The sequence below is a fragment of the Narcine bancroftii genome, chromosome 10, assembly GCF_036971445.1.
Source record: "Narcine bancroftii isolate sNarBan1 chromosome 10, sNarBan1.hap1, whole genome shotgun sequence".
NCBI lineage: Eukaryota > Metazoa > Chordata > Chondrichthyes > Torpediniformes > Narcinidae > Narcine > Narcine bancroftii.
Window position 1 is genome coordinate 41,157,841 of NC_091478.1, and position 22,656 is coordinate 41,180,496.

A 22,656-nucleotide genomic window follows, 5' to 3' on the forward strand; every position below is an offset into this window, starting at 1 on the left:
ACAGGTCCATAAACACCTGTCAAATCTCCTGGTCTAATGCATCAGTTCTATAACTTCTTATAATTCTTATTCAGTGCTTCCCTTTGACCAGTGGTTTTCAATCATTTTCTTTTCACTCACATAACACCTTAAGTAATCCTTATGATTAGTAAGGGATTACTAAACTCAATTTTTATTGAAATATTTTGGTTGAAAAAAATTGTCATTGACCCATTTTCTTCGGAGTTATGAAACTATGCACATAATGAGTCAATTAGATTCTTCTCTTTCTTTGGCTTGGCTTCGCGGACGAAGATTTATGGAGGGGTAAAAGTCCACGTCAGGTTTTCAAACTCCCCCCCCCCCACCCACATATTCACATACCACCTTAAGCAATCTGTTATAATCACAGAGCACCTATGGCATTACTTAAGGTGGAATATAAGTGGAAAGAAAAAGGTTGCGAACCACTGCTTTGGACTTTGTGGGCCTGGAGGTTTGGAAAAGGCTGTTGGGATTGGGAAATTGGGAACGAGACTTGAAAATAACGTTTTCAGATGAAGATTGTTGCTCTTCTGTCAGCCTGAGTAATGATTCCTCATTTTCTGCAATACTTTGCTGATTACAATTTAAAGTGGTGCACAGAACTCATATGTCCAAACAATTTATCCCATTTTGTATGCAGATATTTTGTGCAAAATGCAAAATTTTTGAAGCCTCTCTGATTCATCTGTTCTGGCAATGCCCAAATTTAGAGAGATTCTGGAAAGATTTTTCAAACTATCAACAATTTTCAAGATTAACTTGGAGCCCTGCTCGTTAATTGCTTTGTTTGTTTTTTCTCGTGACTCAGATAATCCTTTATCGGCATCTCTGGAAAAAGTCTTAGCTTTTACTTCATTGATAATCAGACGGGCTATTTTATTGAAATGAAAGGAGATTCAGCCCCTACTCGTACACAGTGGCTTTATGATGTCATGTCCTATTTAAGTTTAGAGAAAATCAGATATAATATTAAAGATAGAAAGTTTCAATTCATGAAATTGTGGGGCCCAGTCTTAGAATTTTTTTTATTAATTGGAAGAGTCAATAATTATTATGCGTTCCAGTAATTCTTTGTCTATTCTCCACGGGTCGTCGGTGATTCCACATCATTATTGATTTCTGTTCCTTTCAAAAAAAAATGTCCCCTTGATTCGAGGGAGGGGATTAGATTAGTTTAGTCCTTCTGTTTTTATTCTTTTTTTATCCATATTATTTCAATATAACAGTCTAATAATGAGTCTGACCTGGTTGCGTTTATTATGTTTACTACTAGATGGAGTTATTACAAGTAACTATTAATGTAGAGATCCACATTTTATTACTAATTTTTCCCTCTCCCTTTGGTATGTATTTGCTTGTATACAATTGATTGCTTATGGAATTGTCATGTACTAGTGCCTAACCTTTTATCGTCGGGATCGGACACCTACCATTGTTCAAAATCTTCTGGATTTTAGAATCATTTGATTTCAGTCCCTTTAAGTCCAGCCGCCCAAGTTGTACTGCCGTCTTCCCCCTCCCTGCCTAGTCACGCTGCCATCTTCTCCCCGCCGGAGTTGTGCTGCTGTCTCTCCCCACCCCACCCCATATGCCTGGTCACCCAAGTCACACTGCTATCTCAGTCTTTCCCACGCCCCCCCCCCCCCACCACTGCACTAGGGGGATGGCCCCCTTCTCTGTTCTCTGTTCCCCTGCACTGGCACTGGCACAGCAGTTTTAGCTGTGAGGGGGATTACGGGTCGCGACGACAGCCATTGAGCCGCGGCCGCTGGGCCAATTAAAAGCGCTGTGACACTGGATGGGTGTCAGTATACGGTGATTCAGAGGTGCTTATAAAGTAGCGGAATGACACGGGATATTCCAATGCAAGTTGAGCGAGGGTCATGCTCGACGGCTAGTGTACTTATAAAGTAATGATACCACTAATTAGCGATGCAGAATGTGACGCAAGTTGAGCGAGGGTCGCATTGGGTCATGTTTGGTGCCAAACTTCATCTTTGCTGAGTGGATGTCACCTAACAAAAAAAAAGTGCTGGCGTTTTGAGGTTGCCGTGTTTTGGAATTCTGGATAAAAGGTTAGGCACCTGAATGCTTATTATGTTAAACTCAATAAAAATATATTAAAAAGAAAGAAAAAGGCTGTTGCCTTATTGTTGGAAAAAATACTGAATTATTTACAACATTCAAAAGCCATGTGGGCAGATATTAAGGTTAGGAAGAGCTTCCAATGGTATGGACCAGATGCATACAAATGGGACTAGCCCAGAATGTCAACTTGATCATCATTGATGAAGAGCACACACTGTCTGACTCTAATACTGAGATTGTAATTATTACACCTATCTCACTTCTCCTTCACTTTTGCCTTGTATCTCCTCAAGCCCATCATCACGGCCCATCCCTTCACGAGCGAAGATGAACACGGTGCCTTTTAGCTCTTCTGCACTCACAGAACTTTTTGTAGTTGTTGGCACATTGTGATATGCCACTGCGAATTGCGGAACGCCACGCAGTGTGATTTTTTTTTTGCGAGGTCCTCCCAGTCAGTATGGTTGACATGGAATGACTGGAGATCGCGCTTGATCATGTCTTTGTAGCGAAGACGTTGGCGGTCGACAGGGCAGGGAGCATCTGGTAGCCCACTGTAGAGAATATCTTGGGGAAATCGGCCGTCCTCCTTATGGACAATGCTGCCAGCCCACCACAGACGGCGAGCATGGATGATTGGGTAGAGGTCCGTACTTTCAGTCTTCTCCAGGACTTGGATGTTTGTGACTCTGTCGCACCATGAGTAGCCAGTGGGGATGGATCTGAGGCAGTGGAAATGGAATGCGTTAAGGCGATGTTCTTGCTTTCTGTATGTGACACAGGATTCACATCAATAGAGAAGAATACTCAGCACGTACTCATACAGTGGCTACATTTCAGCTAATGCTAACTTCTACTGTCAATAATCCTCCTCGTTAGCACTTTTGCCTTGAATCTTCTTCTTTGCCTTAAAAATGTTTTAAAGATTGTTCTCATTCATGCTGATCTGAATCTTCTTGATCTTTTTCTCCTACTTTCACTGTTGTAAAGGCCTTATGATCATAAAGGCCTACTGACATTGAAATGAATGCGATGAAGTCTAATTTCTACCACATGCAACAGTGAGCAAATCAGTGAAGACATCTCTCTTCCTCTGTGTACTCGCTGCATCTGAGGAAGAAGGTCATCGCTTTGATGATGGAGCAGTGCGGTTTCTCTATTCTGATTTCACAGGAGAGATTGAGTAGGGATTGGCCTATACTCGGAGAAGCTGGGAGGAATGAGCAAGAGGGCTCACAAGGTCGGTGCAGAGACACTGTTTTTATTGGAGAATCAAGGAGGGAGAGCAATGATAGGTGTAGCGTGATCGATGTTACTCGGGGACTCGAGGAGTACAAACACACTTTTATTAGCTTACAACTAACGGCCAGTATTTACAGAGGTCTTCAGGTAATTCTGAGGTAAAGTGGGAAAACAGGGTTATATCAGGACTGACGGGGGCAGAGCCAAGAGGAGGGGTTGGCTGTCTAATCTACACACACAGACAGTGAATTCCAGTTCATTGCATTCACCCCTTCCTTCAGAAAAGAAGCTGCAGCAAAAAGAGAAACCACGTTCAGCAAGGAATATATACAATTATTTACAAGTTGAGCCTGTCTGGGGGGGGGGGGGCCTGATTATTCTAGTCGAGCCTCTTAATACCCTTGTGGTTCCGAGGGGCCTCGGGGGTCCAGGGCCTGATGGTGGCTCCGTTGGGAAAATGTCACCCAGAACCTTGCGCGGGGATTTTGGAGGTTCCTGGCCTATTGAGGGTGTCTGGACCACAGTTCCTGAGGGTACCAGATCTCTGATCACAGCAATGTCATCCCTGCCATCTCGGAATGCCGCATCAGATTGGCGTGCTTTGCTTCTCCTTGCGTGCTTTTTCAGCAAGAGCTGTTTTGGTGTCGTTATCCATGCTGGAAGAATGATCCCCAACATGGATTTCCTCAGGAATGCAAACATTGGTCGCGGTGTAGAAAAGTGACCTTATGGAGTAGAACCTCTTGCTAGCATGAGTCTGAAAGGCCTTTAGACCAGGGGGCCAATTTTATAGCCTTCCAAACTGTTGCGTTCTCCTTTTCAACTTGTCCATTGCCTCGGGGGTTGTAACTGGTCGTCCTGCTTGAGGTGATGCCTCTTATGAGCAGGTATCGGTGTAGCTCTTCACTCAGGAACGATGAGCCCCGGTCACTATGGATATAGCTGGGATATCCGAACATGGTGAAAATAGAGTGCAGAGTTCTGATGATTGTAGTGGTGGTGACTGGGCAGGGGATGGTGAACGGAAGATGCGAGTACTCATTAATAACTTTAAGAAAGCACACATTTCCGTTGGTGGAAGGTAAGCTAAGTCATTTGAAGGGGTGGGAACCTCTTATCAGGTGTGCTTTTTCGGGGCGGTAGAAGTGCGGTTTGCACTCAGCGCAGACCTGGCATGAGCCGATCATCTCCCTGATGCCTTCGATAGAGAAGGGCAGGTTGCATGCCTTGACGAAATGAGCCACGCGGGTGACGCCCGGGTGGCGGAGCTCGTCATGGAGTGACTGCAACTGGCTGGTGTGTGCGGCAGCACAGCTTCCTCGGGATAGGGCATCCGGAGTTATAGGTGGAGAGTTCAATCCTCCACCTCGTGATCTTGTCATTCTTTATTTTGCCCCTGTGTATTGTTGAATATGAATGCAATAGATCGCTGATCAGTGAGAAGAGTGAACTTCCTGCCAGCCAGGTAGTGCCTCCAGTGCCTGATGGCTTCCACAATGGCTTGGGTCTCCTTCACAGACAGGCTTCGGAGCTTGTGGCCTTGTAGGGTGTGGGAAAAGAAAGCTACCAACCAGCCCACCTGCTGAACGGTCGCTGCCAGAGCTATGTCTGAGGCATTGCTCTCCATCAGGAATGGAGCATTTGATGTAGCTAAAAGCTGCTTGGGCTTCAGCCAATAATGGGAAGGAGGTGTATTTTAAGAGGGGGTGGACCTTATCAGTGTAATGAGGTACCCACTGGGCATAGTATGAGTAGAAGCTCAGGCACCTCCTTAGGGCTTTCATGGTCTTTGGGATAGGGAGGTCTAAGAGGTGGCACATACGCTCAGGTTCTGGACCAATGATGCCATTCTTCACCATATAACCCGGGATGGCTTGGTCCGGAACACGTACTTACTGACATTGTACATGAGGTTGAGGGATTTGGCTGTGTAGAGAAATTTCTGAAGATTGGTGTCATGGTCCTCCAGATTATGTCTGCAAATGGTGATGTTATTGAGATAGGGGAAAGTAGCTCTGAACTTGTACTTGTCTACCATTTCGTCCATTTGCCTCTGGAAAACCGAGACCCCATTCGTAATACCGAAGGGGACCCTCAGGAACTAATAAAGTCATCCATCCACCTCAAATGCTGTGTGGGGATGGTCCTCAGAATGGGTTAGTAACTGGTGATAAGCAGCTTTCAGGTCAATGGTCGAATAGACATGGTACTGCGCAATTTCATTCACCATGTCCAAGATTTGTGGGAGGGGGTATGTGTCCAGGAGTGTGAAGCGATTAATAGTTTGGCTCTAGTCAATCACTAGTCTGGGCTTTTCTCCCCCTCTAACGACTACTACCTGGGCTCCCCACGGGCTGTCGCTGGGTTCAATGATTTTCTCTTTAAGCAGCCACTGTGTTTTGGCTCTAATAAATTCCCGGTCCCCTGCACTATATCGCCTGCTCTTTCTGGCTATCGGCTTACAGTCAGGTGTTAGGTTCTGGAACAGAGGCAGAGATTCGATATTCAGCGTGCAGAGGCTGCATGTGGTGTCCGGCTTTTGAGGCCTTCCATTCCACACCATGATTGAGGGAAGTGGACCTGAGTACTCCATGGTCATACTTTTAAGGTGACACAGGAAGTCCAGGCCCAGCAACACAGAAGCACACGAACCTTTTAACAAATACAGTCAGAACTTGCAAAATTCCCACCCCTTTTACAGATAAGTGTACAGTACAATATCCCTGAATAGTCGCCAAATACGATTATGATGCTAAATAAATACGATAGTCTATGGGTAACATTTAGATTGTACCACCAGGCAGTCATAGAGTTTATAAAGCTCTCCGTCAAGCCATTGTCTATTAAGCAATTTGTCAGATGTCTGTTGACCCTCACCTCCATTATCAAGTTGTTCAGCTGGTGAGGTATCGCTTGGTTAAATGGCTTTTAACTACCTCCGGAATCACATTGTGAAAACCGCCAAGAATGTTCCTTTCCAAGTAGAAAGCAATGCTTCAAACATAGCCCTGGCTGCTACCCTCAATCAGGCGGGCAAGCCGGATGCATTTTTTTCGCGGACATTACAAGGCCATGAGCTCCAGAACCCATCGGTGGAAAAGGAGGTGCAAGCCATTGTAGAAGCCATAAGGCACTGGAGACACTACTTGGCTGGTAGAAGATCTACGCTCTTCACTGACCAGTGTATGGTCACATTCATGTTCAATAATGTCAAGAGGGGAAAAATCAAGAATGACAAGATTGCTAGGTGGAGGATCGAGCTCTCCCCCTACAATTATGAGATTGCCTATTGGCCAGGAGCCCTTAATGACCCTCCAGATGCCTTATCCAGAGGAAGCTGTGTCTCTGCACACACCGGCCAACTGCGGTCTCTGCATAATGAGCTCTGCCATCCAGGGGTACCCACGTGGCTCATTTTGTCAAGGCACTCAATCTGCCCTACTCTGTGGAAAATGTCAGCAAATAACCGGGTCCTGCCAGGTCTGCGTGGAGTGCAACCCGCACTTTTTCTGCCCCTCAAAGGTGGACCTGATCGTCATCCAGGCCCTTTGAACAGCTCAGTGTCGATTTTAAGGGACCTCTCCCCTCCACGAACAGGAACACCTTCTTCCTGTCTACCATTAACGAGTATTCCCACTTCCTGTTCGCCATTCCATGTCCAAACACTTTGTCAGTCATAAAGGCCCTAGATTCCATTTTCTCCCTGTTTGGGTATCCCAGCTATATTCATAGTGACCGGGGCTCATCCTTTGTGAGCTATGTCAATACCTGCTGGCGAGGGGCATCGCATCCATCAGGACTACTAGCTACAACCTCCGGGGGAATGGGCAGGTTGAAAAGGAGAGCACCACAGTCTGGAAGGCTGTCAAACTTGCCCTGAAGTCAAAGGGTTATCCAGACTCACGCTGGCAGGAATTCTTCCCTATGGCTCTCCATTCCATCTGGTCGCTACTGTGACCAACGCTACGCCTCATGAGCTCAGCATAGGGAACTACATTGCCAACCTGGGTCACCACTCCTGGTCCAGTCCTTCTCAGGAAGCATGTAAAGAGAAGCAAGACCAACCCCCTGGTGGAAAGGGTGAAACTGCTCCATGCCAATCTCTCATACACCTATGTGGAGTACCTGGATGGCAGGGAGGACACCATCTCCATCAGCACCCACCGGAACAGAGGGTCCATTGCCTCAGGTGTCCTGGAAGCCACAGAGCTAATTTTTGACGCCACCAGTCAGGGCCTCGAGGGGGGATCCGGTTCAGGAGGAATGTGCATCCCCCTCCACCTTTGAGCCAGACACCCAGCCCACCTCTCCTCCCTCTCAATGGGACCAGGAGACCCAAGGCCCCCCAGAGCTACCAGGATCTCCAGACTCCCGGACCACTTAAATCTGTAAATTTGTAAATAAGCTAGCCCTGTCTCCCAGCTCCGCCCCCATATGCTCACATATAACCCTGGTTTTCCGCCTAAATCCAGAACCCTCCTGAAGACTACTATGAAAACCTACCCATAGTTAAAAGCTAATAAAAGCATTTGTTCTCCCTCCATTCATGAGAGCTTTTATTCATGCTACACCACAAGTGTGTCCTGGACTTCCTCTTCCCTCATCCGGGCTAAGACCGCTTCATAATAGCACTTCCTTGTCAGTGTCCATAGTTCCAGGACATAGTCATCCAGCGATTCACCTGGTCATTGCTGACGTTGTGAGAGTCAGTGTCTTAGCAGCACGTCGTTCTGAGGCCTCATGGTGTGAGTCTTCAGACATTTGATGGCCGTCTCTTATGTCGCTCAGTCCCTGATGACTGCATATCCCTTGGGGCTGATTCGAGAGAGGAGGGCCAATATCCAGAGTGCATCAGAGTGTAAGACCTCGTGGGATGCTGCGATGTAGGACTGAAAGCACTCCCACCAGTAGGCGATTTCTTCCGTGGCCTCTGGGGACAGAGAGTCGACCTGGAGCATGCCAGGCTTTCATCCTGTCTTCAAAAGTAAGCTAATAAAATTGTAGCATAGTACTCGGAGACTCGTGAGGAGCACAAACTCGCTTTTATTAGCTTACAATCAACGACCAGTATTTACAGAGCTCTTCAGGTAATTCTGAGGTGAGGCGGGAAAATAGGGTTTATATTGGGGAAATAGGGTTTATATTGGGAAAATAGGGTTTATATTGGCGGAGCCAAGAGGAGGGGGTCGGCCATCTAATCTACACAGACAGTGAATTCCAGGTCACTGCAATAGGTGAAGGCTATTTATGGCCAAGATGCAGAGATTCTCTTTGTCTATTTGTCAGTCTTCAGAGGCTCATGGTTGCTCAGTTATTGAGAATATTCAAATCTGGGTTTGTGGTGATACACCACCAGCCTCCTGCAGGGGGTGACCACTGTACCCGCAGGAAGATCACTAGAGGACAGACAACACCTGGCCGGCTGTCAATCAGTTGACCTGAATGCACCAAACCCCACCCAGCCAGCTGCCAATCATCTGCCTGGGATATAAGCCACATCTAGCCCCTCTCGAGGTCAGTCACTCAGGAGCAGAGCACAGCTAGCCGCAGCAGAGACTTTTAGCTGAATAAAGCCTGTTGCTCAGTCTTTGAATCTTGTGTCTGCTTACACTCACTGCAGTGCATCACAGGGTTTGTCAAGTTTATGCATCAAAGTGATCAAACACTTTGCGCTTTAGTGAAAAGCAAGTTTGAGATTAAGGGTCCAGCTTGATCTTACTGAATAATGGAACAGCTGTTGGATGAGAGACAATCCTGGTTCTGGTTTCTTCAGAGGCTGCTATACAAAGAGCAGTATATCATTGTGTGTTGTTGTGTTATCCATATCTAAAGCCAAGGTCTGCGGGTCCATTTTACTGACTGATAGGAAGCGAAAGTAATGAGGAAAGCCCGTTTTGATTTAATCTTCCATTTCACTCAGTTCCTAGACTGGGTGTGCACTACCTCTCATTGAATGCTGGTCTGCTCTTTACATTTTCATGAACAGGAAGGAAACACTTCCTGATCCTGATCCATTGCAAAGCCAGATTTCCATCCCTGGATACGATGACCTTGATACCCTTCAATCAGGGCTCACAACCCATGTGATGGAAGGGGAAGGAACCACTCTCATCCCCTGGGATATCAAATCCTCCTTCAGAGTGCACATCCGAGTTTCTATGCCTCTGGAGTATTCCTTGGTTCTCGATCCTCCAAAATATTCTGTATGGAATTTAACCGGGAGGGTTGTTAACGACTGTTTTTATTTAAATTCAGTACGCCCCTTTAAGGGCAGCAGGAGCTCAGTCGCCTGGTGCGTTGTGACATCATAATCGCTGCCCAGGGTGCGCGCTGGAAGGGATGCTAGAGTCAGAGAAACCTCTGACGACGCCATTTCCCATGGCTGCCCCGCCACGTGGCAATACATGTGGAGCTGGTTCGCCATGAGGATGTGCGCAACCACACATCAAATTTTTTTTGCTGACATTCTACATTTTGCAGCTCTGGTGTCCTGTCAGTTGAGGATAGACAGGTAGCTATGGGGCAGGGGTGATGTTTCTCCTCTGATGTTGTTCAGACCCTAGTTTCCAAACTGAGTATTGGCCTAGCGATGAATCCTCTTGTGTTAATGGCCTGGGCTGAGCAAGGACAGCCCAGACTTAAGCTATATTGTCAGCTGAAATCATTTGTCTCAGTGTAGAATGGCAATAGAGATACGAGGTGTTTGCACACCGCAGGCGAGCGGTGACCCTACTTTGTCCCGGAGAAATTCTTGGGAATTCAGGATCTCCTGGGCCTTTCACACCGCGGTCCAAATTCCTGGGAATTTTCCCTCCCCGGCAATTTAAGAGGAGTCCCATCCCCAACCGATGACGTGCTATGCACTCACAGGAGTAAGAGTAATTTCCCCCCCATCCGTCAATTGCCCGCCTGTTCCCTCTCTCCTGGCTGTTGGTAGGTCTCTCGCCTGCCTGCTCCCTCCTTCCCGACCATTGGTCGGTCGTTAACCTGCCTGTTCCTTCCCTCTCATCCGTCCATCACTCACCCGCTCCCTCCCTCCCAGCCGTCGGTAGGTCAGTTGTTTGCCCACCTGCTCCTTCCCTGCTTGTCCGTCAGTCAGTCACCCACCTGCTCCCTCCCTCCCGGCCATTGGTAGGTCGGTCGCCCACCTGCCTGCTTCCTCCCTCCCGGTCATCAGTAGTCTGCCACTCGCTCACCCCATCCTTCATGATTCAGCAAGTCCTGATGGCGGCACAATGAGGGATGAATGGGTGACTTTGTTTCCCATAATCCCTCACGCAGCTCGAACTGCTCTGAGAAATACAGCTGCGTGAGGGATTATGGTTGACGAAGACATCCATTCATCCCACATTGTGCTGCCATCACCACGAACTGATGCATCTCTGGCAGTAAGCACCTTTTAATTAGAATTTTAATCACCTATGAGTCGCAGCCCACAAGCACTGACGTCACAAGGCTTCCCTGCTTGGCTGTTTGACTCTTCATGCTGCAGGGTGGTCTGGGGAAAATTTCCTGGGGAATCTCCATTTTACAATGTGGTGTGAAAAGGCCTTCTGTTGTTTGGTGTACCTTGTGCACTTGTGCTACTGCAGAAAGTAAGAATTTAATGAGGGGGCTGGCCTATGAGGAGAGATTGTGTCATCTGGGACTGTATTCATTAGAATTTAGAAGAATGAAAGGGTATCTTATAGAAACATAAAATTATGAAAGGCCTAAATAAGATAGAGGTAGCTGAATTGTTTCCATTAGTGGGGAAGACTGGAACCCGGAAACATAGTCTCAAGATTCAGGATATAGTAGATTTAGGACAGAGATGAGAAGGAAATGCTTTTCTCAGAGGATGGTGAACCTATGGAATTTGCTGTCCATTGAAGCAGTGGAGGCGACCTCAGTAAATATGTTTAAGACAAGGTTGGATAGATTTTTTTTACAAAGTAGTGAAATTAATGGTAAAAAGCAGGAAGGTGGCGATGGAGAAAGTCGGTGTAGGTGGCGAGAAGTTGTGAGCATGGATTTTCAAGAAGCATTTCACAAGGCACCACAGAGCAGATTGTTTGTAAATTGAGTGGCTGCATGGTTATGAAATTGGATCAGGACCAAAACCAGAAAATAATGATGATCGTCTGTTTTTAAGATTAGAAGGAAAAAACAGGATTTGATTAAAGTTAATGTTGGGACTCCTGCTTTCTTTGATTTATGCTGATGGGCTTTGTTGAGAACATTGGGCATAATTTCAAAATTTAGATTTGACAAAAACTCAGAAACATTGTAAGCTATACGGAGGGTGGTTACAGAGTTCAGCAGAACATAAACTGCTGGGGGGGGGAAGATAAGGGGTAGGAATGTGGAGCTGAGGTCACAAAGAGGTAATTGGTGGTCTGATTGAATGGCAGTGTAGATCTGAGGGCCTGAGTGATCTCCTCCTGCTCTGAATCTGTGTTCACGTGTTTAAACTACGCAGTTATGCCACCACTGAAAGTTGAGGTATGGGAGTGTGGGGAGAATGAGGAAGTGCAACACAATTTTAAACGAGGCGCAGGGAAAAGATCCGGGGTGGGGGGGTGGGGGTGTCCGCGGACACAAATCTTAGAAGGCAGCACATGAGAGAAGAAAGTTGCTGGAAGTACAGCTCAAGTCCTCAGCATTGTGATTGGAGAAAACCAATACAGTACAAAAAGAAAGCAAGGTATGCTGAATATTTCACTGGACGGTGGTGTCTATACTGGGCTCGTTAGTTAAGATGTCAAACCTTTGAAAAAGATGCAAAACAGATTTGGTGAAATGGCACCAGTGATGATGTGAGCAAGTTAGATAAATTGGCATTCTTGTCTTTAGAACTGGGAGGGAGATAGCAGCATAAAATTGTGCATCGAATGGTTTGTAAACAGCAATGTCATAGTATACAGATATAGTCCTTGGTTTTAATTGAGGAGGAAATTCTCCAATAAAAGGTTTAGCGTAGCTTCATTCCCTCTATTAATAAACCCATGGATTTTATCAGCACTTTGATGGCCTTTTTATTTCTAACGCGCTATCTTCATAGTTGATCGAGAGGTCCCATACTGCAAGTATCTGAGTTCAATCCTGAGCAGGGTTGCCATCTGCAGGAAGCGAGCCCATGTGCATGTGTTTCCCTGTGCACTATAGTTTCCTTCCACATTCTTATCCTGAATGCATCTTTGAACATCATCAGTGGGAGAAAAAGAATGGTTGGCGTTTCAAACGGGAGCCCTTCATAAGATCTCAGTGAAGGGTTCCGACCTGTGATGTTGGGCGTTTCTTTTCTGCCTCTGATGCTGCTCGACCCTCTGAGCTCTTCCAGCAGATTGTTGGTCCAGGTACTGAGCCAGATGGGCTCTTAATTCAGTACAATAGTTCCATGTTCATCTATACAGTTTTTAATTTCAAATTTATTAGCCTAAAAATGTGCCATGATGGGAATTGAACTCTTGTCTGGATCAGTGGTCTGGCTCTCTTGCGACCAGTCTGGAAATTCAACTATTATACCATTGTATCTATTAGTCCACATCTGGGACTGTATTCAGTATATTATTGGAGAACAATAATGTGGGAAGGTATGTTTTGTTTGCCCTGGTGTGTGGAAGGTGAGCGGATGTCAGTTGCAGTGGACCCTTCCATAGTACGAGCATTGCGATCTCAATACATTGCCTGTGTAATGTCTATGTTACATTATGGCCAATCCATTCCTCTGGACAAGGAAATTTGGCTGTTCTGGGAGGTCACATCATGGTTAAAGCTGCTGCACTTTTATCACATGCCCTCATGCCAAACTTTTTATGTTCCTCACAAGCAGGCAAATAGGTCCAGTTTTGTTGGGATGGACAAGATCTTTCCTTACTGTGAAACACTGTGACTCTATGCCCTCCATTTCTGATACCACATCCACATCTGTGAGACTGACTCAAAACTGTAACTCCTGCTGCCAGGACTTCCTCAATGTTGTCAGCCCTACCCTTCAGCCAGAGGATGATCAAAGTTTGTGTCATTGAGAAAGACAGTGGACAAGGAAGAGAAAAGGAATGTTAAAAGATCCCTCTCACTTCTGGCAGTGGACATTCTGGATTACCTGCAACAGATATTTCTAATAGTTTTATACAGAGGTGTATTGACATTGTTATGTGTGAACTACATTGATGTGAGTTTGTCCATATACAGCATAACAGTGGGAGGTTTCTTTGCTAACGTATAAAGGGGCAAATTAACAAGCAAGTGTTGGATTGAAGGGTGTGCCTTCCATTAGTGAAGTCTATAGACCCCTCTGCATTTAGAGAGAAAGAATGTGCTATGCATCGATGTTTTACACAGTTCTGGTCTGGGTGTCTTAGCCAATAATGTCCCTAGGTGATTTAAATTAGCCAATGGCAAGGTGTACACTAATGGGTGGCCAGAGCCCAACCTTGATTGACAGGTGATGTGACTTCTGATAAGTTTCAGACAGGGAGGACACGAGACACCCACAGCACACAATATTCCAGACAGGCAGGGAGGCCACGTGTTTCTCCGAAATCCACATATAACAGGATATTAGCCTTCAATCTTGTCAATTTCCTGAACAACATTTCTCTGCCAATACTGAGTTCCTTCATATCCTCCCTCTCCCTCCCCAGATCTTGGGTTTCCCAATATTCCTGGGAGATTACCTCCTTTGTGAAGGCAGAAACAAATAATGAGTTTAATTAGTCTGCCATTTCTTTGTTCACCATTATAAATAATAAATTTTTCCCTATGGGGGGAAGTAACATTCGTATTCAAAAATCATTTTGTATTCACATATCTATAGAAGATTTTACAGTCAGTTATTATGTTCTCTGCTAGCTTACCCTCATGTCATTAAACAATTTCTTTGCTTAATAAAAGTTTGCTGCATTTTCTGGCCATTTTACATTGTTCCCCTTTGGATCTCATGTCTTTTGTAAGACATGGTTGAACCACCTTCCCTGGTTAAGTTTCACACCAGATAAGAACAGAGAATTCATCCATGTACACTTTAACACCTTGCCATTGATTGCCCACCGTCAATCGTTTAGGATTCACAAATCTGTCGTAACTCTGTTATGCCTCCTATCTTTGTAGTTTCCTTTATTTAGATTCATGACCTTCATCTTGTAACAAATTCACACTCTCCATCTTCATGAAGAATTCTATCATGTCATGATCCTTTTCCCAAGGCCCCACACTCAAAAAGTTCACTTGCTCATCCTTTTTCAATGGCCAACTTCGCATCCATCATAATGGATGATTCAAAAATGGCTTCACCAGCAATCTGGAGAATTACCCCTCCAAACTATTATTGCTAATCTGGATTCTCCACATCGCCTCTACTACTGGAAATGTAAATATAGAGCCCCCAACACTTTCTGTTCCTTAATATTCCTCAGGTACATGCATCCAAACCAGGATCCTCTGAACCAAGATTTCCCCCTCTTAATATTGTAACTTTTCATCCTTTACTAATACTCTCCCACCTCCTTTCCCTAATTTCATGATCTTTATGATCATTGAATTCCCCTGTTTGTTCAGTTCCCATCCTTGTATTCAAATCTCTATTTACATGTGTGAATAATTATTTTGCATTGCTCCTTGTTAGTTTCTCATCCTTGATTTCAACGCTTTCCACACTTGCCTTTTGGTTCCTTGCCTTTGTTTCCATCCCTGCCCCCTCCTCAGTTCCCTTCCTTGAGTTCCTATCCCAACCAAGTGTAAATCCGCCCTAATATTCCCAGCAAATGCCCCAAGAGGATGCCCCGATGGTCTGCAGACCTCTTGGTTGAACTAAAAGCACAAAGCTGGAGAAACTTCCATGGCCATGTTGCCTTCCTCTCTATCACTGTTTCTCCAGCTTTGTGCTTTTAATTTGCCCCAAGAGGATACAAGTTTCAGACCTGTCTGGGCCTAACCCTTCTTGCTTGTGTCAATGCTACCTTCTCCTTAGCTGGTGCCACTCTGCCACAAATCTGAGTCACTTGGCTCTTGCACTGATACCCCAGTGAAGCATTCGTCAGGCGCACTCTCCTGTTCCTGAGATCACCTTTTTTGATTTTTAACATGGCTGTTAATTCCTTAACACTGTACCTTTCTGATTGATATTGTTGGTAATGACATGTACCACACCACTGACTATCCACCCTTAAGAATGGGCTGCAGCCATTGACCTGGGAGGCAACATTCCATTCGGGTAAATTTTCTTTGTGGCCACTAAAATGTCTGTCAACTCCTCCTACAATTGAATCCCCTCTAACACTACAGCCATCCTTGTATCTTCCTTCTCCTCCGGTGCACCTAATGATGGTGCCTCGGAAGTCTGGCTCTTGCTGCTTTCCCTTGGGAGGCTACCTCTCCACCCTATCCCATGCAGTGTATCTGTTTGCAAGGGAGATGGAGACAGGGGACTCCTGCACCCTCATCCATGTACCTACTACAGCACTCTTTCTGATGGTCACCCATCCCTTTTCCGGTCCCCGCACCTGTACTTGCAGCGTGACCAGCTTGTTAAGTGTGGTGTGCTTGACACACTCAGCTCCGCTGTGAGTCCATCTGCAGATTCAGCTGGCACAGTGCGGTCAGTGGGAAGCTGCGGTCAGTGGGAGGCTGCGGTCAGTGGGAGGCTGCGGTCAGTGGGAGGCTGCGGTCAGTGGGAGGCTGCGGTCAGTGGGAGGCTGCGGTCAGTGGGAGGCTGCGGTCAGTGGGAGGCTGCGGTCAGTGGGAGGCTGCGGTCAGTGGGAGGCTGCGGTCAGTGGGAGGCTGCGGTCAGTGGGAGGCTGCGGTCAGTGGGAGGCTGCGGTCAGTGGGAGGCTGCGGTCAGTGGGAGGCTGCGGTCAGTGGGAGGCTGCGGTCAGTGGGAGGCTGCGGTCAGTGGGAGGCTGCGGTCAGTGGCAGGCTGCGGTCAGTGGCAGGCTGCGGTCAGTGGCAGGCTGCGGTCAGTGGCAGGCTGCGGTCAGTGGCAGGCTGCGGTCAGTGGCAGGCTGCGGTCAGTGGCAGGCTGCGGTCAGTGGCAGGCTGCGGTCAGTGGCAGGCTGCGGTCAGTGGCAGGCTGCGGTCAGTGGCAGGCTGCGGTCAGTGGCAGGCTGCGGTCAGTGGCAGGCTGCGGTCAGTGGCAGGCTGCGGTCAGTGGCAGGCTGCGGTCAGTGGCAGGCTGCGGTCAGTGGCAGGCTGCGGTCAGTGGCAGGCTGCGGTCAGTGGCAGGCTGCGGTCAGTGGCAGGCTGCGGTCAGTGGCAGGCTGCGGTCAGTGGCAGGCTGCGGTCAGTGGCAGGCTGCGGTCAGTGGCAGGCTGCGGTCAGTGGCAGGCTGCGGTCAGTGGCAGGCTGCGGTCAGTGGCAGGCTGCGGTCAGTGGCAGGCTGCGGTCAGTGGCAGGCTGCGGTCAGTGGCAGGCTGCGGTCAGTGGCAGGCTGCGGTCAGTGGCAGGCTGCGGTCAGTGGCAGGCTGCGGTCAGTGGCAGGCTGCGGTCAGTGGCAGGCTGCGGTCAGTGGCAGGCTGCGGTCAGTGGCAGGCTGCGGTCAGTGGCAGGCTGCGGTCAGTGGCAGGCTGCGGTCAGTGGCAGGCTGCGGTCAGTGGCAGGCTGCGGTCAGTGGCAGGCTGCGGTCAGTGGCAGGCTGCGGTCAGTGGCAGGCTGCGGTCAGTGGCAGGCTGCGGTCAGTGGCAGGCTGCGGTCAGTGGCAGGCTGCGGTCAGTGGCAGGCTGCGGTCAGTGGCAGGCTGCGGTCAGTGGCAGGCTGCGGTCAGTGGCAGGCTGCGGTCAGTGGCAGGCTGCGGTCAGTGGCAGGCTGCGGTCAGTGGCAGGCTGCGGTCAGTGGCAGGCTGCGGTCAGTGGCAGGCTGCGGTCAGTGGCAGGCTGCGGTCAGTGGCAGGCTGCGGTCAGTGGCAGGCTGCGGTCAGTGGCAGGCTGCGGTCAGTGGCAGGCTGCGGTCAGTGGCAGGCTGCGGTCAGTGGCAGGCTGCGGTCAGTGGCAGGCTGCGGTCAGTGGCAGGCTGCGGTCAGTGGCAGGCTGCGGTCAGTGGCAGGCTGCGGTCAGTGGCAGGCTGCGGTCAGTGGCAGGCTGCGGTCAGTGGCAGGCTGCGGTCAGTGGCAGGCTGCGGTCAGTGGCAGGCTGCGGTCAGTGGCAGGCTGCGGTCAGTGGCAGGCTGCGGTCAGTGGCAGGCTGCGGTCAGTGGCAGGCTGCGGTCAGTGGCAGGCTGCGGTCAGTGGCAGGCTGCGGTCAGTGGCAGGCTGCGGTCAGTGGCAGGCTGCGGTCAGTGGCAGGCTGCGGTCAGTGGCAGGCTGCGGTCAGTGGCAGGCTGCGGTCAGTGGCAGGCTGCGGTCAGTGGCAGGCTGCGGTCAGTGGCAGGCTGCGGTCAGTGGCAGGCTGCGGTCAGTGGCAGGCTGCGGTCAGTGGCAGGCTGCGGTCAGTGGCAGGCTGCGGTCAGTGGCAGGCTGCGGTCAGTGGCAGGCTGCGGTCAGTGGCAGGCTGCGGTCAGTGGCAGGCTGCGGTCAGTGGCAGGCTGCGGTCAGTGGCAGGCTGCGGTCAGTGGCAGGCTGCGGTCAGTGGCAGGCTGCGGTCAGTGGCAGGCTGCGGTCAGTGGCAGGCTGCGGTCAGTGGCAGGCTGCGGTCAGTGGCAGGCTGCGGTCAGTGGCAGGCTGCGGTCAGTGGCAGGCTGCGGTCAGTGGCAGGCTGCGGTCAGTGGCAGGCTGCGGTCAGTGGCAGGCTGCGGTCAGTGGCAGGCTGCGGTCAGTGGCAGGCTGCGGTCAGTGGCAGGCTGCGGTCAGTGGCAGGCTGCGGTCAGTGGCAGGCTGCGGTCAGTGGCAGGCTGCGGTCAGTGGCAGGCTGCGGTCAGTGGCAGGCTGCGGTCAGTGGCAGGCTGCGGTCAGTGGCAGGCTGCGGTCAGTGGCAGGCTGCGGTCAGTGGCAGGCTGCGGTCAGTGGCAGGCTGCGGTCAGTGGCAGGCTGCGGTCAGTGGCAGGCTGCGGTCAGTGGCAGGCTGCGGTCAGTGGCAGGCTGCGGTCAGTGGCAGGCTGCGGTCAGTGGCAGGCTGCGGTCAGTGGCAGGCTGCGGTCAGTGGCAGGCTGCGGTCAGTGGCAGGCTGCGGTCAGTGGCAGGCTGCGGTCAGTGGCAGGCTGCGGTCAGTGGCAGGCTGCGGTCAGTGGCAGGCTGCGGTCAGTGGCAGGCTGCGGTCAGTGGCAGGCTGCGGTCAGTGGCAGGCTGCGGTCAGTGGCAGGCTGCGGTCAGTGGCAGGCTGCGGTCAGTGGCAGGCTGCGGTCAGTGGCAGGCTGCGGTCAGTGGCAGGCTGCGGTCAGTGGCAGGCTGCGGTCAGTGGCAGGCTGCGGTCAGTGGCAGGCTGCGGTCAGTGGCAGGCTGCGGTCAGTGGCAGGCTGCGGTCAGTGGCAGGCTGCGGTCAGTGGCAGGCTGCGGTCAGTGGCAGGCTGCGGTCAGTGGCAGGCTGCGGTCAGTGGCAGGCTGCGGTCAGTGGCAGGCTGCGGTCAGTGGCAGGCTGCGGTCAGTGGCAGGCTGCGGTCAGTGGCAGGCTGCGGTCAGTGGCAGGCTGCGGTCAGTGGCAGGCTGCGGTCAGTGGCAGGCTGCGGTCAGTGGCAGGCTGCGGTCAGTGGCAGGCTGCGGTCAGTGGGAGGCTGCGGTCAGTGGGAGGCTGCGGTCAGTGGGAGGCTGCGGTCAGTGGGAGGCTGCGGTCAGTGGGAGGCTGCGGTCAGTGGGAGGCTGCGGTCAGTGGGAGGCTGCGGTCAGTGGGAGGCTGCGGTCAGTGGGAGGCTGCGGTCAGTGGGAGGCTGCGGTCAGTGGGAGGCTGCGGTCAGTGGGAGGCTGCGGTCAGTGGGAGGCTGCGGTCAGTGGGAGGCTGCGGTCAGTGGGAGGCTGCGGTCAGTGGGAGGCTGCGGTCAGTGGGAGGCTGCGGTCAGTGGGAGGCTGCGGTCAGTGGGAGGCTGCGGTCAGTGGGAAGAGCATGCCACAAGGCCAAGCTCACCAACTAGGAATCACTCCTGGATTAAATTCATTGATTACTCCTTTTTTCGTGTATTTCTCTTAAAGAATCACCTCATATGAGAGAAGCAGTAAGCATTTTTTATTCTGATCAAGATGGCATCTAATGGAACACACAATATGAATTAATTTATGGCATAATACACCCATGCGTGTTCCCACAATACTTTTAATTTACAGAAATAATTTCACAGGGGACATTATTCCACTGCAAGCACCATCTATGACAAACTAAAGTCCATATGCTCTTTTTTCCTAGTGTAGATGCTTCTAGAACTAAAGGGCATAGATTTAAGGTGAAAGGGGAGAGTTTTAAGAGTGACCTGAGGGGCAACCTTTTCACTCAGAGGGTGGTCTGTATCTGGAATGGAATGCAGGACACAACCGTAGAATCAGCCACAACTTTGATGTTCAAAAGGCATTTGGACAGAGGAACGGACAGGCAGGCCTTGGAAGGACATGGAGCAAATGAAGGCAAGTGGATATAGCCCAAAATACAAAATTGGTCAGCATGGACGAGTTGGGCCACATGTGACTCGACCTTTACTCCTGGGGGATACACGTAGCAGAAAAAGGTGGATGTACCCGCCCGCTCTCATTTACCAGCAGCAGGGCACTTCTTGAACCATGATGTTAGTCTTGATTTCCCCCTCACCACCCGAGACTGTTTGCCTCAACCCTTTTGTGGTGGAACACAGTAGAGAAGGTGTGACCTCATTGGACTGTACAGGCTGCCCACCTCTGACCCTGTAACTCCTCCTCATAGATTCCCAATAAAGGCTGATAGCCTAGTCTCCTCCCTCCACACCAGTCTTGGATCCAGGGTAGTAGCAGGTAGAGATGTGCCTGATGTTTTAGGATATTAAAGCCCTTGATCATTAGCTTGTTGTTTGCTTGCGGTTATTGATTGCACCACACCTTGGTGTTTGACTCTTCACATATCTACCACATCCATCCTGTCTCCTTGCTCTTTAACCCTCTCACTGCCAATGTGTGACCCTTTATAGGTCTGCCAGTGTCTGCCCACATTAAATGCCCCAGTTCTGTTCCCTTTTGACACCGTAAAGGTGGGTCTGAGCCCTTGTGCTATGTCATGGACCCCATTGGGGCTGCAGTCTGATATTGCAAGGCTGCTCCCTTCGAACCTAAGCAGGTGATTCTGATAGCGTCCAGAAACTCTGGCCCACAGATGTGCCTGCTGCAGAATGTTGGCCTAGAAGGAGCATTCTGGGATAGCTGATAGCCAAACAAGGGTGCACAACTCTGCACGACAAGGACAACACCGGGGGGGGGGGGGGGGGGGACAACCAGCTGAGAGTGGCCCGACAGCAGAACTCCCAGCTGGAAGATAAAGAAAGCAATGGGAACGGGAGGGGTGAGAAAGAAAAAAAGGAAACTAGAGACATAACAGATAACCAGCCCAGAAGAAGAGAACCAACATCAAGACACCATGGGAAAAAAAGTACCCAACAAACTGAGCCAAGCAGCTCAACAAGAAAGTCGGAAGAGAAATAGAAGACCACAAACCCAAGAGCAGACATAGAAGAAGAACACCAAGCTCTGCTCAGAGGAATAGGAGGTAAAATGAATGGACAGTATATAGATTAAAAATAATTTTCAAGAACAAATGAAAGCATTAAAAGAATGGCTGACACTAGAATTTAGTGAAATGAAAAGAAAAATGAAAAGTACAGGAGAAAAAATGAGTAGAATAGGTCATAACAGATGTAGGGAAAAGATTAGAAAATGTGGAAGAACGTGTAATGGCAGTAGATATGGAGGTGAACGACTTAAAAAGAAAATTGGAAGAAAGTGATAAAAAAGTTAAAGAAACACAGGAGTTGTTAGCTCAGAAGATGGATATAATGGAAAACTATAGTAGGCGAAACAATATAAAGATAGTGGGTCTTAAGGAAGATGAAGAAGGCAAAGATATGAAAAAATTTATAAAAGAATAGATCCCAAAAGTCCTGGGAATGCCATAAATGCAGGAAGGAATGGAAATAAGAAAGGGCACACAGAACACTAGCCCAAAAACCACAATCACAAGAAGCTTAAGAACAGGTTATAACTTTAAAGAACTGGTGGCATCAATTCTCACCTCTTCTACGAACCCCAGGCTCCAGATATCCTGATGCCTGTCTGAATCTTTAACACAGTAGTGCTAACTGACTACTGATAGAGTCAACGAGCTGTCAAAAGGCAGCCTGTTCTTAAGTTTCCCACCCAAATGCAGCTGATTGAGTTAGACGCGACGTATGTTGTCAAAGGCTGCAATAAGCATCCAGCAGCACTGCTGATGACACTGAGTCCCTGGAAGGCAGTGTTTTGCTCAGAAGTTTTGGGCACCATTGTTAACTTCAATAATTTAAGAGAAACTATCCATTGACATGTGCTCATTGGAAACCAAAAATCAGGAGGGCAGAGAACAGATGCTGATGTGTACTGAGAGCAACCCTTCCAGACTTCTGTTGATTTTTTGTATACAGAAAGGATGTCTCTTAATTATAACTTGTATGTGAGAATAAATGACCGACAACAAATCATTTCCCTGTCTTTAGGAAGAGGATATGCAAAATGTAAAACATAAAGCTGTAGCAATACTTTCAAAGAAATTATATCCAATTTGTATGCAAGAAAATGCCTTAAATATTGTTCCTGCAACTGTGTTCTTTGAATGAGACCAGTCTTAGTGAGGAGACCTTGTCTACCCAACACTACACACTGCTCATTCCCACTTCCATTACTCAAATAAAGTCTATGTGGCTTGGTTGTCATTTTTGTATCTTGACTGGGGCGCGACTATCACAGAGTTCCTCCAGCATTTCTAGGGGTTTTGACTGGGTACTGACCCTGTGCCACACGTCTGCTCAAGTGAGAGAGTGGGCTGTTCAAGCCCACTCTCTGCTCGCTCTTTATGCTGATAATAATTCCCATTTCTATCATCTTGCAGTTCACTTAGTCACCCAGCTATGCATGATGGCAGACATCAGATACTTGAGGACACTTACAGCGGCAAGTTTCCCTCCTATTCACATACCATTTCAACATGAAAATAACCCACTCTTCCTTCAACACTGCTGGGTCAGATTCCAGGATTCTCCACAGCAAATACAATGGTTGAAGACGATGAGAGGACTTCAGAGATGAGCACTCGATGCTGGTTTTGCAAGAAAAGCCACATTTTGTGAATAAATAATTTTAGAAAGTCTTGGCGGATAATTTATCAGTTATTCTATCAATTAATGCTTTGGTTTCTAAAACCAGCACACACCCCACACAGCACACAATCAGAAAACACAATATTCCAAGGTTTTGGA

The 22,656-nt window shown here is 49.0% G+C and overlaps 1 long non-coding RNA gene across 1 annotated transcript; it reads left to right on the forward strand.

Annotated features, from left to right (window-relative positions):
* The first annotated feature begins 9,732 nt into the window (after window positions 1–9,732).
* LOC138743935 (uncharacterized) lies at window positions 9,733–22,547 on the forward strand. Its single transcript, XR_011345121.1, has 2 exons — window positions 9,733–9,865; window positions 22,290–22,547. It is a non-coding gene; the product is annotated as an uncharacterized lncRNA (long non-coding RNA).
* Window positions 22,548–22,656: the final 109 nt, after the last annotated feature.